This window comes from Schistocerca cancellata, chromosome 2 (assembly GCF_023864275.1).
Source record: "Schistocerca cancellata isolate TAMUIC-IGC-003103 chromosome 2, iqSchCanc2.1, whole genome shotgun sequence".
Classification (NCBI taxonomy): domain Eukaryota; kingdom Metazoa; phylum Arthropoda; class Insecta; order Orthoptera; family Acrididae; genus Schistocerca; species Schistocerca cancellata.
Genome location: NC_064627.1, coordinates 571,510,681 through 571,527,783, shown reverse-complemented (window position 1 = coordinate 571,527,783; position 17,103 = coordinate 571,510,681). Strand labels below are relative to the sequence as shown.

General features: G+C 41.4%; 1 non-coding gene across 1 annotated transcript; it reads right to left on the bottom strand.

The window, feature by feature from the left end:
• Positions 1-463: 463 nt before the first annotated feature.
• Positions 464-538, bottom strand: Trnas-cga (transfer RNA serine (anticodon CGA)). The gene has a single exon. It is a non-coding gene; the product is annotated as a tRNA-Ser (tRNA).
• Positions 539-17,103: the final 16,565 nt, after the last annotated feature.

Here is a 17,103-nt window from a genome sequence, read left to right as displayed (position 1 = left end):
TCATAGTTTTCGATTATTTGGGTAAGATGTTACAGGAAGCCTATCCTTAAACGATATGACACTCTTGCTGCTGGCTGGCTGCAATATTAATTACTGTATTAAGTTTTTCGAAAGTAATAATATCTAACGTGATGAGCAAACGAGTCAAGCCGTGAACACGTCAAGCGAGCAGTAACGCTTGGTGAAATTAATACTTCGGGGCAATATCAACGAATGTGGAAGAGGACTGTTAAAAAAGTAAAGCATAGAGCTAACGAAACAAAGAAAGCAAATAACATTATAAAATAAACGCCGGCAGTCTATAAACTTCATAACTTACTAATTCATTTCTGATTTTACCATCAGCATGGGTTTGGTTTCTTGCCAACGGGAACGCAAGAGTTATTAATCGTTTCTAGAATGCAATTTTCACTCTACAGCGGAGGGTGCGCTGATATGAAACTTCCTGGCAGAGTAAAACTGTGTGCCGGGCCGAGAATCGAACTCGGGACCTTTGCCTTTCGCGGGCAAGTGCTCTACCAACTGAGCTACCCAAGCACGACTCACGGCCCGTCCTCACAGTACTTCTGCCAGTACCTCGTCTTCTACCTTCCAAACTTTACAGAAGCTCTCCTGCGAACCTTGCAGAACTAGCACTCCTGAGAGAAAGGATATTGCGGAGCCATGGCTTAGCCACAGCCTGGGGGATGTTTCTAGAATGAAATTTTCACTCTGCAGGGGAGTGTGCGCTGATATGAAACTTCCTGCCAGGATATGCTATTGGCCTGTTAAGAACTATAGGGGAAAGATATATGGAGAAAGGTAGAGAAATCTTAGCTGTTTTTATAGATTTAGAAAAGGCTTTTGACAGAATTCAGGGGAGCAAGCTGATGGATATTTTGAAGAGGAAAGGAGTAGATTGGAAAGAGAGACGACTGATACAGAATCTATGTTTACACCAGAAATTAAGGATAAGGACTGCATATGAAATGTCAGAAGCAAGCAGCATTGGACGAGATGTTAGACAAGGTTGTTGTCTTTCCCCACTGTTGTTTAACGCATACCTTGAAGAGGTTATTGCGAAAGAATTAGATGGGAAAAAAGGAATATGTATTGGTGGAAAGAGACCACAATGTATAAGATTTTCTGATGACATGATATTAGTGGCAGAAAGTGAGCGGACAGTGAATAACATGCTGAAAGATCTGAATGAAGCTTGTGATGAATATGGGATACAAATAAACACAGCAAAAACAAAGAGTGTGGTCATCAGTACAAGACGCAGACTGTCCAATATTAAAATACGACAAGCTACCATTAGCCAACTAAGTGCATTTAAATATCTTGGAAGCACAATAATTAAAGATTTGATATGTCACCAGGAGGTGAAAATTCGAATTGCCATAGCGAAGGAGGTATTCAACAGAAAGAGGAGACTGTTACGTGGCAAATTAAATAAAAGTCTAAGGAAAATGCTTGGAAAATGTTTTGTCTGGATTGTGGCTCTATATGGGACAGAAACATGGATGCTGAGACGAGAAGACCGAAATAAGGTTAGAAGCATTTGAGATGTGGAAGTGGAGGGAAATGGAGAGGATACGCTGGATAGAAAGAGTAAGTAACGAAAGAGTATTGGAAAGACTTAGTGAGGGAAGATGTCTGCTTAAGGTTATAAGAGAAAGAAAAAAGAACTGGTTGGACATTCATTGAGCAGGGAATGGTTGCTAGCAAATGCTTTGGAAGGACTGGTTTGTGGGAAAAGATTGAGAGAAAGAATGAGATACAAGATGATAGACGACATAAAGGGAAGAGAAAATTATGTGGACCTGAAGAGAATGGCAAAAGACCGGAGAGCATGGAGAACTACCTTGTGAATACCTTCCTTTTGGCAGAACACTAATGACGACGTACGGAGACTGAAATGAGTGGTCTGCCACGCGGTTTATAAAACAACTGGATCGCGTCCATTATAATACAGTGTTTAGTTATAATCAGGAAACACTCTAAATTGAAAATGAGGAGTAAAGCAAATGGTATAACGCGCCGTAACGAGTTATGCAGAGCAACACGTCTCTATACTGTTACCAACAACCTCTAAACGAATGTTAAATGCAGCACAAAGATCGCCTCTTTTCTATGCTTTGCACGCACTAGTGATGTATCGTTCCAAAGTATCTGAAAAAATAGTCATAATTTTCTGCATTATAACGAGCTACTTACACATTCACGAAGTCAAATCACTGACGGACGAAAAGTAACTTACTCAACGCAAGATGCTTCGATACCGCAAGCAGTCCATGCTAAACCAAAAGCTTTTCTTCAGATGCCACAATCGAATTGTTCACGTCCAACTTCACCTATAGACTCTTAACTGACGTACTTCAAGAAAGCGTTTCTATCACCTATTTACAAATCGTGATTACCTGCTTATCTTTATACTTTTAACAGGCCCTATTCTGCGTAATTTAAGGGAACCTAGGAAGCCATAATATTTTTTATTTCGAGGAATATGTGAGGTATTTATGAACAGTTGAAAAACTATTTCTTCAACCGTAAAGTCACGGAATACTCAATCCTTTTAAAAAATATTTTCAAACCAACTTCTCTGCTTACATGAAAATTTCGTAGATAAAGTCTATAAATATGATATGTATTCCTGAATAAATATATCCATCCATCGTGCTATTTCAAATTACCTTGACTTCATTGGAAATGATACGCAATCTGACAAATTGTACAAATGTTTACAAAAATTGTAATAACTTAGAACCTTTTTGTGCAAAATTAACTTTAATAATAAAAGCGCTCGAATCTCTCTAATTTTACATACGTGATCTCCTCGGGAGGTACAAGTAAGGGGAAGCAATATATTCGACACCTCATCCAGTAACGCACCCTCTCGAAACATGGACAGCAAGTTACACCGCGATGCAGAGGGCCTCTCTTGCAGAGTCTGCCACTTGAGTTTGCTAAACACCTCCGTAACGCTATCACGCTTACCAAATAACCCTGTGACGAAACACACCGCTCTTCTTTGGATCTTCTCTACCTCCTCCGTCAACCCAACCTGGTATGGATCCCACACTGATGAGCAATTCTCAAGGATAGGTCGAACGAGAGTTTTGTAAGCCACCTCCTTTGTTGGTGGACTACATTTTCTAAGGACTCTCCCAATCAATCTCAACCTGGCACCCGCCTTACTAAGAATTAATTTTATATGATCATTCCACTTCAAATGGTTCCGTATGCATACTCCCAGATATTTTACAGTAGTAACTGCTACCAGTGTTTGTTCCGCTATCATATAATCATACAGTAAAGGATCCTTCTTTCTATGTATTCGCAATACATTACATTTGTTTATGTTAAGGGTCAGTTGCCACTCGCTGCACCAAGTGCCTATCCGCTGCAGATCTTCGTGCATTTCTCTGCAATTTTATAATGCTGCAACTTCTCTGTATACTACAGCATCATCCGCGAAAAGCCACATGGAACGTCCGACACTACCTGCTAGGTCATTTATATATATATTGTGAAAAGCAATGGTCTCATAACACTCCCCTGTGGCACGCCAGAGGTTACTTTAACGTCTGTAGACGTCTCTCCATTGAGAACAACATGCTGTGTTCTGTTTGCTAAAAACTCTTCCATGTAGCCACACAGCTGGTCTGATATTCCATAGGCTCTTACTTTATCAGGTGACAGTGCGGATCTGTATCGAACGCCTTCCGGAAGTCAAGGAAAATGGCATCTACCTGGGAGCCTGTATGTAACATTTTCTGGGTTTCACGAACAAATAAAGCGATTTGGGTCTACTACGATCGCTGTTTCCGGAATCCATGTTGATTCCTACATAGTAGATTCTGGGTTTCCAAAAACACATGATACTCGAGCAAAAAACATGTTCTAAAATTCTACAACAGATCGACGTCAGATATATAGGTCTATAGTTTTGCGCATCTGCTCGACGACCCTTTTTGAAGACTGGGACTACCTGTGCTCTTTTCCAATCATTTGGAACCTTCCGTTCCTCTAGAGACTTGCGGTACACGGCTGTTAGAAGGGGGGCAAGTTCTTTCATGTACTGTGTGTAGAATAGAATTAGTATCCCGTCAGGTCCTGTGGACTTTCCTCTGTTGAGTGATTTCAGTTGTTTTTCTATTCCTTGGACACTTATTTCGATGTCAGTCATTTTTTCGTTCGTGCGAGGATTTAGAGAAGGAACTGCAGTGCGGTCTTCCTCTGTGAAGCAGCTTTGGAAAAAGGTGTTTAGTATTTACTGATTTAATGTAAGACCAGAACTTCCTAGGATTTTCTGTCAAGTCGGTACATAGAATTTTACTTTCCATTGTACTCTGGGAGGTGAAGAAACATTGACAGTAGACGAAATACAACACGTATCTAACAAATGACTTTCTGAAGTATTTATTAACATAAGAAGAAAAACAAGAAAATAGTAGGAGGAGGCGGATAAGGTAGACATTTGGAAAAATCATATCTTGGCTTTCATGAGGTATTTCGTAATAACAAAGATACTGATGATCCTACATTATTGTCAATTTTTTAAGCAATGGAGGAAACTCTTGTCTGGTAAAGGAGCAAAAGAATATTAAATATTACTGGAACTACTACTGGAGATTGTGGAATACACTGCTACCCGTGTAGCCGCCTGCTGTGTGTAGTGGACTCCTGACATATCCAGCGGAACCCGAAACCCCACCACCCTATGGCGCAAGTTATTAAAGGCACAATGCTTGATTCCTTATTTGGAGATTTCCCTGTTCATGGCACGCTAAGTATTGATCAAGTCATCGGTAGCTGCGTCCTGCTATAGGCTCTTACATCACTGGCTGCAAAAGGCTACCGATCTGTTGTTTCTTTTCACAGGGCGTTCCAATACTTCATATCGATTTCGCTGAAGCACAAGAAAATAAAAAATAAGGCAAGGTTCAGAATTCAGGAATGTAATGAAGAGAGACGTCGCCGAGGGTGTGGAAGCCTGAGACGTACTGGTGAGACCGATGACGTTTGATCGGATACGTACTGATTTCCTGATCAGGGACTGACTGCAACGTCGTGTTCGGACGCCTTCCTCTTCCCCGTTACGGTAGATAATGGTACAACCCCCCTTACAGCGCTAGTAGCAGTGTGCACTTGAGCAGACGAACCCGTACGACCTCTATTTGCAGTCTACTACACAATACTAGCGGCTCCTGTTCCACGAGAACGTGGCGGCTGGTAATGAATGACCTTTTTGTCAGCAAATGAATCCAAGAATCTGCTGGAAAGTAGTTGATATAAGTGATTAAGCGAGAGACGGATTTGTCCGGTGTCCAGCCGACACGCGAAAAGGGAACTTAACAGCGTGTGGGGGAAAGAGTGCAGCTCTGTGGAACAGCGTGAAGCAGAAGAGTCTGACAGTTATCAGTTATCAGACAGCAACTTTAGTTGCTTGTCTGTCTCTATGACAAGAAAGTTGAACTCTTATCAGATATGATCGTTTTCTGAAGAGTGATACCATTTAACGAAATTAATATAAGTTTCGGAGATATGTGAGTGGCTCGAAGATCTATTATATAATACACCCCAGTACGTTATCCTCGTCGGCGAGTGTTCATCTGTAGGGTGTGTAACAATTATGTGTTATTTATGGTTATTCAAAGCAGAAAAATACGTAAAGACTTCTTATGGGTTAAGTGAACATTTTAGAGACACGTTAAGCCACAATATTCGGAAGCGGTAGCAGTCGAACAAGAAAAGTCGGCACGTGTGTCGACACTGCCCACGTTTCTGCCCAACGTGACAAAACCGATGACAAACGCAGTTTACGCAGCAGCAGTCAGCACATCAACAGATCAACGACCGAGCAAACGTGCAATATTTCCAAGCAGAACAACGACCAGCGCAGTGCACCGGGGACCGAGCGAGGTGGCGCAGTGGTTAGCACACTGGACTCGCATTCGGGAGGACGACGGTTCAATCCCGTCTCCGGCCATCCTGATTTAGGTTTTCCGTGATTTCCCTAAATCGTTTCAGGCAAATGCCGGGATGGTTCCTTTGAAAGGGCACGGCCGATTTCCTTCCCAATCCTTCCCTAACCCGAGCTTGCGCTCCGTCTCTAATGACCTCGTTGTCGACGGGACGTTAAACACTAACCACCACCACCACCACCAGTGCACCGGGGAAGTGTAATATGATCTCTCTTATTTGCTATATACGTGGCTGAGCAGCAATCAGCAGCTGTTTTCTGCTGTTGCCATGGTATACGGAAACGTATCCTCGTTGAGTGACTTAAGTTAGGCAAAATTTGTATTTGGCGTGATGAGTGGCAGCTTGCTCTAAATGTAGAAAAATTTAAGTTAATGGAGACGAGTAAAACAACAATCCCGTGATGCTCGGAAACAGCTTTAGTAATGTGCTACTTTACACAGTCACGTCGATTAAATAACTAGGTCGGCCGCTGTGACCGAGCGGTTCCAGGCGCTTCAGTCCGGAACCGCGCTGGTGCTGCAGTCACAGGTTCGAATCCTGCCTCGGACATGGATGTCTGTGATGTCCTTAGGTTAGTTAGGTTTAAGTAGTTCTAAGCCTAGGGGACTGATGTCCTCAGATTTTAAGTTCCATAGTGCTTAGACCCATATGAGCCAAATAACTACGCGTAACGCTGCAGAGCAATATGAAATGTAACGATCATGGAAGGACGGCAGTAGAGATAACCAATGTTCGATTTCAGTTTATTGGGAGAATTTCGGGGAATTTCAGTTCATTTATCAAGGAGACGGCGTATATAATACTAGTGCGACTTACTCTTGAGTAATGCTCGAGTGTCTGGGCACCGCACTAGGTCGGATTAAAAAGCCGACATCAAAGCAATTCAAAGACATGCTACTTGATTTGTTAAGGCAAGCTTTTATATTTATTATCGGTAGATTCAATGAGCACGCAAGTATTACTGAGATGCTTCGTGAACTCAAATGGAAATATCTGGAAAGCAGACGCCGTTCTTTCGGTAGCCGCTATTGAGGGAATTTAGAGAACCGGAATTTGAGGCTGACTGCAGAACGATTATACTACCGCCAACGTATATTTCGCGTGAGGTCTGCGAAGATAAGAGATATCAGGGCTCGTACAGTCGCTCTATTTACAAATGGAACAGGAAAGGACATCACTAGTAGGGGCACTAGATTATCCTCCGCCATTCACCGTACGGTAGCTTGCGGAGTATGGATGTAGACATATATACAGATGTAGACGTAAAACTATTCCGGTCATAGCACTGGATAATTTGTTCAGTGCTTGAGGAATTCATTATGCTATGTCCCCAACTAGGAATAGCTATTAATTCAAAACCAAACTGGTTACAATTTGCTTAAATTTTATAAATTGCGTAATGGTTCTGTTTATGAGGACATAACGAAAGAGGTAATAAATTATGCATTGCTTATCTTTATGGGGACATAACGAAAGAGGAAAATTGTTATGAAGATATGATGTGGATAAAACACCACATATTTTTCAGAACATAGCATAATCGAAAAGTAAGGTCTCACTTAGTAACCTAATTGTGCCCATGTATAAAAAAAGAAATTCGCAAACTTCTTCTCTGTTAGTGCCGTTCGCGTTTGCGGAATGTTACCGTGCACTCCGCGTACAATTAAACTCCCTATTCCTTTTAAGAGAAAACTGAAGCACTTCCGTCTATCAACTTCATAAAGTTTCCCCAAAAATTAATGTATATTATGTTCTTCCCTGTGTCAGACAGTAAAGTAAGTGTTCCCATCTTCTCCCAATTACGCTTCTTTCTGATTCCATTTCTGTATCCGCTACGTCACTTTCTTTGGCCTATCTTCAACGTATCGTATCACACCTCTTTTTCTCTCACTATTCCACTCCATTGTCTGCTGACCTTCATATCTTAAACTTACCTTCCTGTAACGTTTCATTTTTTCTTTTTTTGCTGCACTTTAATAACTGCTAAATATGTGATAATTTTGTAGATTACGCGTTGTCTAATTGCTTGTTCGTAATGAACGTAGTGGACAATATGTAGAATGCCTTGTTGGACGTAGGAAAGGGTCTGACGGCCCTTATCTTGCCAGATTAAATAAATGAATTATTCCAAAGATACATAGTGTATCTCGTTACTCCCAGAACTGTAATTCCTCCAATGTGCTAATGTAATTTTCTGAAATTTTGCCATAAAGAACTGCGAAAAATTTAATGAAATGAAGATTGTGGAGTACCTAGTGAAGAATGACGCTTATGACGGCCACTGTAATGAATGGTTCACTGACGTTCACTCCATTAAAGATTAACGGAGGTGTTCGCAAGGAGACAAAAAAAGAGGAGAGAGAATAAATGCGAAACTTATGAAATGTGTTGGACCCTACTTCAGACATCAATGCACGTACAGTCCGCTTCTTTCATTAAATAACGACATTGCAAAGTTATTCGGTGTTCTCGGTGAGTTGTTAGATCCGGATCTCGTTTTGAATGTAGCACAATAGTGAATGACTTATTCTATAATTGGACTAACTATTTCAATGTTAACTTCCAAGAATTAGCTGAAACTGCAGAAGTGTCCGAATTTCATTTCGTCCAGCCTCGTTTGGAGTAGGAATTCATTTATAACATCGTACACGAAATGCATTATGCAACAGCAAACTGGATCCCTGGTAGATCTGCTGTTTAATTATAACGTCACGCAGTGCGGCGTATTCCGAGTCACAGCAACCGTTCAGCTGCTGCCAGCTTAATTAAATGTCAGCTCTGTACGGTCCAGCGCTCGGACCATCAGCATAGTTGAATCTGTGAGGGCCGAGTTAGACAGCAGCTAACAGCCCAGCATCGGAACGGCGGCCAACCGCCACCAGTAATAAATACACTGATCACCACGTGACTCTCTCGCACAGTAGGCAAACAACGCGATCATTACTGTTGAAATTTATGATGAGTTATCAGCCGAGAGATAGCACCGCCTTGTAGTAATAAACCATTAACGAGTAGCCTGCAGGTGGTAAGCAGGAAATTACTCGAAACACTTCAGATCGAAGATATCACTCGCGTGATAACCAGAGAAGATTCCGTGAGAACTCATATGTTTTTCTTATTTCCAATGTTTCTCCTAATTCTCGCCTCTACTTTGTTCCTTCTTTTCCATACGGCTCGTAATGATCCTAATTTCAACACTTTAGATATAAAAGCATGTCGCGATCTCTTGCATCTTGTTTCTCTATATTGTTCGTGACGGGGGAGGCGGAGAGATTAAGACACTGAACTCACATTTGGAAGTAGCAGGGATCGAATTTTCTTATCGTCATTACGATTTAGGTTTACTGTGGTTTAATTGATTCAATTAAGGCGAAGTCTTAGCAATGTTGGTGTTGATTAACTTCCCCAACCTTTTTCCGTCTCGACTTCTGTTTTCTGTCTAATGATCTGATTGTCTACGGGCCGTCAAACACTACTCTTTCTTCCTTCAAGTTTTGATAATGTTTATCTGAAACGTCTCGATCTTGTGGATATAACGTAATGATAATTACAATTTGTTCATACTGAATATTTTTTATGGACATGTTGTCATCCTTCATTTATAAACACTCAAAAAATTCTTATTTCCCTTGTTTTACTGTTCTTTTGTTTCTTTTTCTTCGAAATTACATTTCGTTTCCAGGCCAGTGGTTTTCGTCCAATATTTTCCTATTATTTCTCCGTTTTTGTCAGTAGTGACAAATGCATACTTCAGTGTTAATTATTAAACAGCACTATCTATTTTTCTGGGAGTCTGAGTCCATAGCTGGGCGGCCAGTGCGGCTGACTGCTATTCTCGGGATCCGACTTCCATTCCCGATACTGCTAGCGATTTTTCCTTGTTGAAAGAACTGTTGGTTGGGTTGTTTGGGGGAAGAGATCAAACTACGAGGTCATCGGTCTCATCGGATTAGGGAAGGACAGGGAAGGAAGTCGGCCGTGCCCTTTCAAAGGAACCATCCTTGCATTTGGCTGGACCGATTTAGGGAAATCAAGGAAAACCTAAATCAGGATGGCCGGACGCGGGATTGAACCGTCGTCCTCCCGAATGCAAGTCCAGTGTGCTAGCGACTGCGCCACCTCGCAGTCCATTTAGCATCGTGAGGCCAACTGAGAAGCTACGTGACCGATTGGTAGTGGTTCCGAGGTCAACAAACCCAACAACGACTGAAAGAACTGTTTCCTGACCACATGTCCCTCCATACCGCGTCCTATGACACCACTGGTCGAGGATGACACGACGACCTTTCGGGCACTATTGACCCGTCTAGGACCAGGATGTCAAACGTTACTTTTTACCATGTTTAATATTCCTCACTGGCAAAACTGAATCAAATGTACATGTATCTAATGTACTTACGTAACACTGTAGTTCTACATAACTTTTTTGTTTTGTTTCTCTGAGTCACCAGTCTTTTGACGTGTCTGATAAGGGGCAACAGGAATTTTTCTCCTGTGCCAGCCACTTCATCTCATAGCAGCACCTACAACCCAAGTCCTCAATTATTTGTGGATATATCCCAATCTCTGTCTTCCTCTGTAGTTTTTAACCCCAGCAGCCTTCTCTAATATCACGGAGGTTATTCCCTGGTGCCTTAAAGCATGCCCTATTATCCAGTTCCTTTTATTTGGTAGTGTTTTCCATATATTCCTTTCTTCGCCAATTCGGCAGAGAATCTCCTCACTCATTTTTTCAGACCACCTATTTTTCAACATTCTTCTTAGCACCAGATCTTAAACGCATCGATGCCCTGCTGTTCCGGTTTTCTCACTGTTCATGATTCACTACCATTCATCGCAGGCTCCAAGTATTTCTCTCTGGAATTATGACCTACGTTGGCATAAGTGAACTGCTCCTGGCCAAGAATGCCCTATCTGCCTGTTACAGTCGGCTCTTTATGTTCTTTTTGCTTCGTCCTCGTGTATTATTTTGCTTGGTCTGCTTGACAGTGAATCTTATTACTGATACCCTATCACCACCAATTTTAATCTCACTCTTGTACGTTTCTTTTATTTCGATCACTGGTTTTTCGATGTCTGGACAGTAGGGGAAAAAGACTCCAGCCCCGTCTTATATCACTTTTAATCCGAGCACTTCGTTCTTGGTCTTACAGTCTTACTGTACCTTCTTGGTTCCTGTATTGTACATATCCCCTACTTCTTACTCATATTTTTCACGGAGTTCTAAACATCTTGCCCAGTTTGCAATTTTCTAGGTTGACTTATTCTATCAACGTGTTTCTACTTTTCTTCTGCCTTGCTTCCATTATGGAGCGCAAAGCCAGGACTGCCTCTCTGGTGCCTTTAGCTTTCCTAAAGCCTAAATGATCATTATCTAACAGATCCTCATTTTGACTTTCCACTCTTCTATGCATTATTTTTGTAAGCAGCTTGGATGAATGATCTTTTAAGCTTATTATGCTACAGTTTCCGCACTTACCTGCTTTTCTTGTCTACGGAATGCTGTGGGTGATATATTTACGAAAATTTGATGGTATTTCGCGAATCTTATACATTCTGTACACTAACTCTAGTAATCTATTGGTTTATTTTAGAGTTTACAAGGAAATGATATCTATTCCTTTTACCTTATTTGATCTCAAGTCTTCCAAAGTTCTTTTAAACTGTTTTTAGTATTGGGTCCTCTACGTATTCCACATCGACTCCAATTTCTTCCTCTGTAAAATTATTTGACAAATCCTCGCACTCATAGAAATCTTCAATTACCCATTCGTCCTACCTGTTGTCTTCTCTGACAAGGCACCCATTGAAAGCGAGGCCAAAAATGGCCAAAGTGTTTACGCCATTCGACGCCGCACTTATTGTCTATCATGCAGTCACAATATTGGTTGCTAATGGCAACAGGTGCTGCTTTCAAATAGTGAGCACGGCATGAAGCTATAGAGCGTAGTTGAACTGTTAGTCGACGAGTAACAACAGTGCTACGATGTTAGTGATACAAAGCAGAGCAATGGCAAAGATAAATACAGCATTCCATTTTATCTACAAGCTGACATTCCGTCAGAAAGGAACCCAAAGAATTTCTTAGAGTGAGAAAGAAGTGGTAGACGCGTTTCTGCAAATGAGTCATTGAAATGTGTGATGTCGTATATGCGCTCGACTGTTCGGACAATGTACATGAGGAGTACAATGATAAGGATACTTGCTTAACAAGTGAAAGTATAAGTTCTCCCCTTTGATTCTTGAACAGAGTGTTCGCTATTACCATCTGACATTCATTGCAGAATCGAGAATCATTATTTCTCCTCTCTCACTCCTACAGCCGAGTCCATACACTCTAGCAAATTTTTATTCTGTTCTTTACCCTGGAACCGTTTTCCTATCCCCCATGACTATTAGATTTCCATCTCCCTTTATGCGCTGAATTACCGTTCAATATCATCATATAGTTACTCTCTCTTCACCTTCCGCTTGCTGCATAGGCATGGATACCTGAATTGTTGATGGTATGTTGTCGAATGTGATAAGGAGAACCTTAGTGAACTGTTCATACTAGCTAACTCTTTGTATCACTTTCCTGTTCACAAAGAATCCTAATCTTGTTATACCATTTTCTGATCCTCTTGATATTACACTACATTCGTCTCACCAAAAAATCATATCTTCTTTCCATTTCACTTCATTGATGCCACTATATGCCGATTGGGCCTTTTCAGGCGCATCAGTCCAGAATCGCACTGCTGCTACGCTCGCAGGTTCGAATCCTGCCTTGGGCATGGATATGTGTGATGTCTTTAGGTTAGTTAGGTGTAAGCAGTTCTAAGTCTAGGGGACTGATGACCTCAGATGTTAAGTCCCATAGTGCTTAGAGCCATTTGAACCATTTTGAGCCTTTCCTGAGTTTCTAGCTCCCATACAAAATTCAGACTTTTGACATTCCATGCTCCGATCCGTAATTTAGCTTATAGCTGGTATTCCGTCTTTTTCTCAAGGTCCTCCTCTCTGAGATCCGAATGAGGGACTACTCCGGAATCTTTCGCCAATGGAGAGATCATCATGACACTTTTTCAGTCACTGGCTACATGTTCTGTGGGTACACGTTACGTGTGTCTAATGCGGTGGTTTCCATTGGCTTCTGCATCCTTATACCGTTCATCATTATTGATTTATCCGCCTTTTGGGGGCAGTACCCCAATCCAAGGGCAAGAGAGTGCCCTGAAATTCTTTCTGCTCCCGCACACTCACTTACAAGGCTGTTGACAGAACGAGGGTGTCTTCTTATGCCGGAATTCTTCATTCCTTACGTACTGTTATTTCGGTCCCGTAACTGAGGGGAACTGCATTAAGACCAACTACGAAGCCACGTGCAGAGTGATCGTTTATGAGCTCTGTTGCCAACAGTACCGCTACTCTGAGAGTGATCGTGTCAGGACCGAAAGTGTGAATACATGTGATGCGAACAGAATGTACAACGCATGTCAAGAATTTACTGCAAATTAAATTAAATAGTAGGTGTCAGCTCTAAACTGAAATGATCGTATGGCAACACTGGCAAGCAGAGCCCATCTTCGGCTGTCTGGTGCAAGTCCTTTTATTTGGCGCCACAACACCCAGTCCTCGAGTGGATAAAATCTCCGATCTCTTGATCTAGAGGCAGCAATGTTAACCTTTAGAGCACGAGCTGCGGAAATACATCCCCTTTAACTTAGCTGTAGAAATTATTTCCTGTGTTTGGAAGGGACACAAGTAAACGAGGAAAACCAGTAAAATACACAGAAATTAAAAAAAAAAGAAAACTGAAAACTCGTTTTCAAAAGCAATAGTTTTTGTGGAGTAGAAAGTAACTATGCAGTGACTCTGAGAACCTGGATACCTGTCATCCCAACGTCAATTTACCTAAGAATAAATGGCGTGCTTGAAAAAGTTGACATTTTCTGGCAGATTAAGTGCGATGGACCACGACACGAAACTGCAACCTTGCATTTCGCCGACAGTGATGTTACGACTGAGCCATATTGGCACAGTTCACGCCCTCGCGACTTCACTTCTGCCTGTATCTCTGCACTACTTTACAAACTTCAACGTTCTCCGGCGTACCTTACGGGCCCAACGCTCCTCAAAGAAGGAATATAAAGAATTAATGGCTTAGCCACAGCGTAGGGAATAATTTAAAGAACGGATACTTTACTCTGTAGCAGAGTGCCCTTTTTAAAAACATCTGGGTAGATTAAAACTTTGTGCTGAAACTCGAACGTGGGACCTTTGCCCTTCCCGGGCAAAGCTCTTAACGACTCAACTACCCGATCACGAATCACGTCCGTACTCATAGCCTTAAATCTACTAGCAACTCTCTCCACGTTTCACAACAGCCATCCTGATCTCTGATCGCAAAATTACCGTCCACACAACACACAGTTACTGGTCTAAGAGGACTACAAAGTACCGCTATCGCGATGTTGACGCAAGTGTGCTCAGTTCGATTTATGTCATCTGTGATCGGGACATTCAAACACCCTCATACCGCTAACATGTTGCTCACCATTCTCGTCGAGTCTGGGAGCGACGGACTGGTCCAATGTTTGTGAGTTCTTGTCGGTAAAAAAAGGGGAACCATATGATGTTACTGGTTGATTCCTGTATCGTTCGCAGGTGATAGGCGATGGCAGATATAGCAGATACTTCAGTTCACTCATTGTCCACCAACCTGAGACATGGCAACGATATTTCATTTCCCCGCCAAAACTTGTCAAATATGATAGTACGTAATAACGTAAGTTTAATTAAGGAATAAATTATTGTTAACCAGTCTTGAAAGTACGCAATGAAAAATTACAATAATCACAAAATGGAGGGAAAATAACCCAGAATACAAACGACAAAATGAAGAAGTGTATCAGGTGTATCTCCTATAACAGGAAAGTTTAAAAGCTGTTTATGAAAATAGACTTCCATGTTATCTATCTAACAGAAACACTGTAAGTAGGCGGTTTATGTTTTCTTTATGTAAGCAGGCTTTTTATGTTTTCTTATTGGCAACGTTATGTAGCGCTCTGTATGAAAATCACTGGCTGTGCTGTGTGCAGCCTGTGGCTAGTTTGCATTGTTGTCTGCCATTGTAGTGTTGGGCAGCGGCAGCTGGATGTGAACAGCGCGTAGCGTTGCGCAGTTGGAGGTGAGCCGCCAGCAGTGGTGGATGTGGGGAGAGAGATGGCGGAGTTTTGTAATTTGTCATGAACTGCTATATATATTATGACTATTAAGGTAAATACATTGTTTGTTCTCTATTAATATCTTTCATTTGCTAACTATCCCTATCAGTAGTTAGTGCCTTCCATAGTTTGAATCTTTTATTTAGCTGGCAGTAGTGGCGCTCGCTGTATTGCAGTAGTTCGAGTAATGAAGATTTTTGTGAGGTAAGTGATTTCTGAAAGGTATAGTTTAATGTTACTCAGGGCCATTCTTTTGCAGGGATCTTTGATAGTCAGATTGCGTTGCGCTAAAAACATTGTGTGTCAGTTTAAGCACAGTCTTGTATAATTGTTCAAAGGGGACGTTTCACCTACCAATCTTCTTCAAAACGTCGAATGACTCTGCTGTGGGTTTGCTCTGTTGTGGACCATTACCTTTCTGCATGTCAAGAGTCAGCACTGTCTTTCCGTTGGAAGGGCAACACTACTTCTTCAAGACTATATGGAAATCCACTACTTCTGTGTGCAATTTCTTTTAGTAATGAGACTTTGTGAAAAAAACTGTAATTACTACTCTGATGAATGATCAGGACTGTCTTTATGGACTGTGAGAAAATTTTAGCTTTTGACCAACATTGTATTAATAAGTGTGTGCATTTGATATCTTTGTTATTGTAATTATGAAAAATTTTATCAAATCATTATTGGCCACTGGCCAAAACAATTTGTAAAATTTTTTGTGGTAGCATGGGGGCTATGTAAGTAGGCTGTTTATGTTTTCTTTATGTAAGTAGGCTGTTTATGTTTTCTTATTGGCAACGTTACGTAGCGCTCTGTATGAAAATCACTGGCTGTGCTGTGTGCAGCCTGTGGCTAGTTTGCATTGTTGTCTGCCATTGTAGTGTTAGGCAGCGGCAGCTGGATGTGAACAGCGCGTAGCGTTGCGCAGTTGGAGGTGAGCCGCCAGCAGTGGTGGATGTGGGGAGAGAGATGGCGGAGTTTTGTAATTTGTCATGAACTGCTATATATATTATGACTATTAAGGTAAATACATTGTTTGTTCTCTATTAATATCTTTCATTTGCTAACTATCCCTATCAGTAGTTAGTGCCTTCCGTAGTTTGAATCTTTTATTTAGCTGGCAGTAGTGGCGCTCGCTGTATTGCAGTAGTTCGAGTAATGAAGATTTTTGTGAGGTAAGTGATTTCTGAAAGGTATACTTTAATGGTACTCAGAGCCATTCTTTTGCAGGGATGTTTGATAGTCAGATTGCGTTGCGCTAAAAACATTATGTGTCAGTTTAAGCACAGTCTTGTATAATTGTTCAAAGGGGACGTTTCAACACCCATTGATGAAGATGTAACTAAAGAACAGGGAAATATAATAAACGCAATATGGTAAATAACAAATTAACATGTTTACCTTGTGGATGTCGCCAACATGTGACAGCACAAGGCTCTAGTGGGCTTTATTTCGTATTTTGGAGTTTTATGAGCAATAGAAATGGTTCAAATGGCTCTGAGCACTATGGGACTCAACATCTGTGGTCATCAGTCCCCTAGAACTTAGAACTACTTAAACCTACCTAAGCTAAGGACATCACACACGTCCATGCCCGAGGCAGGATTCGAACTTGCAACTGCAGCAGTCGCGCGGTTCCGAACTGAGCGCCTAGAACCGATGAGCAAAAGAGATTCGGCGTTACAGCCATTTCTACAGCTAAATCAATAACCAATTTTTTAACCACATTTGAAAGTGCGTCTTCAGCGTTTGTGAATAAAACGTAGAACTGTTTGTTTACTTACTATTTACTACAGTTTTTGGCTATTAAGCCACCGTATTCGAAGTCAAACGAGTTGAATTATGATGATTGTGTTGTCTGAAATGTGGGGGCACCATCGGTTATTCCAAATAATGTACAGGGAGCAATGGGTAGGAAAATCTA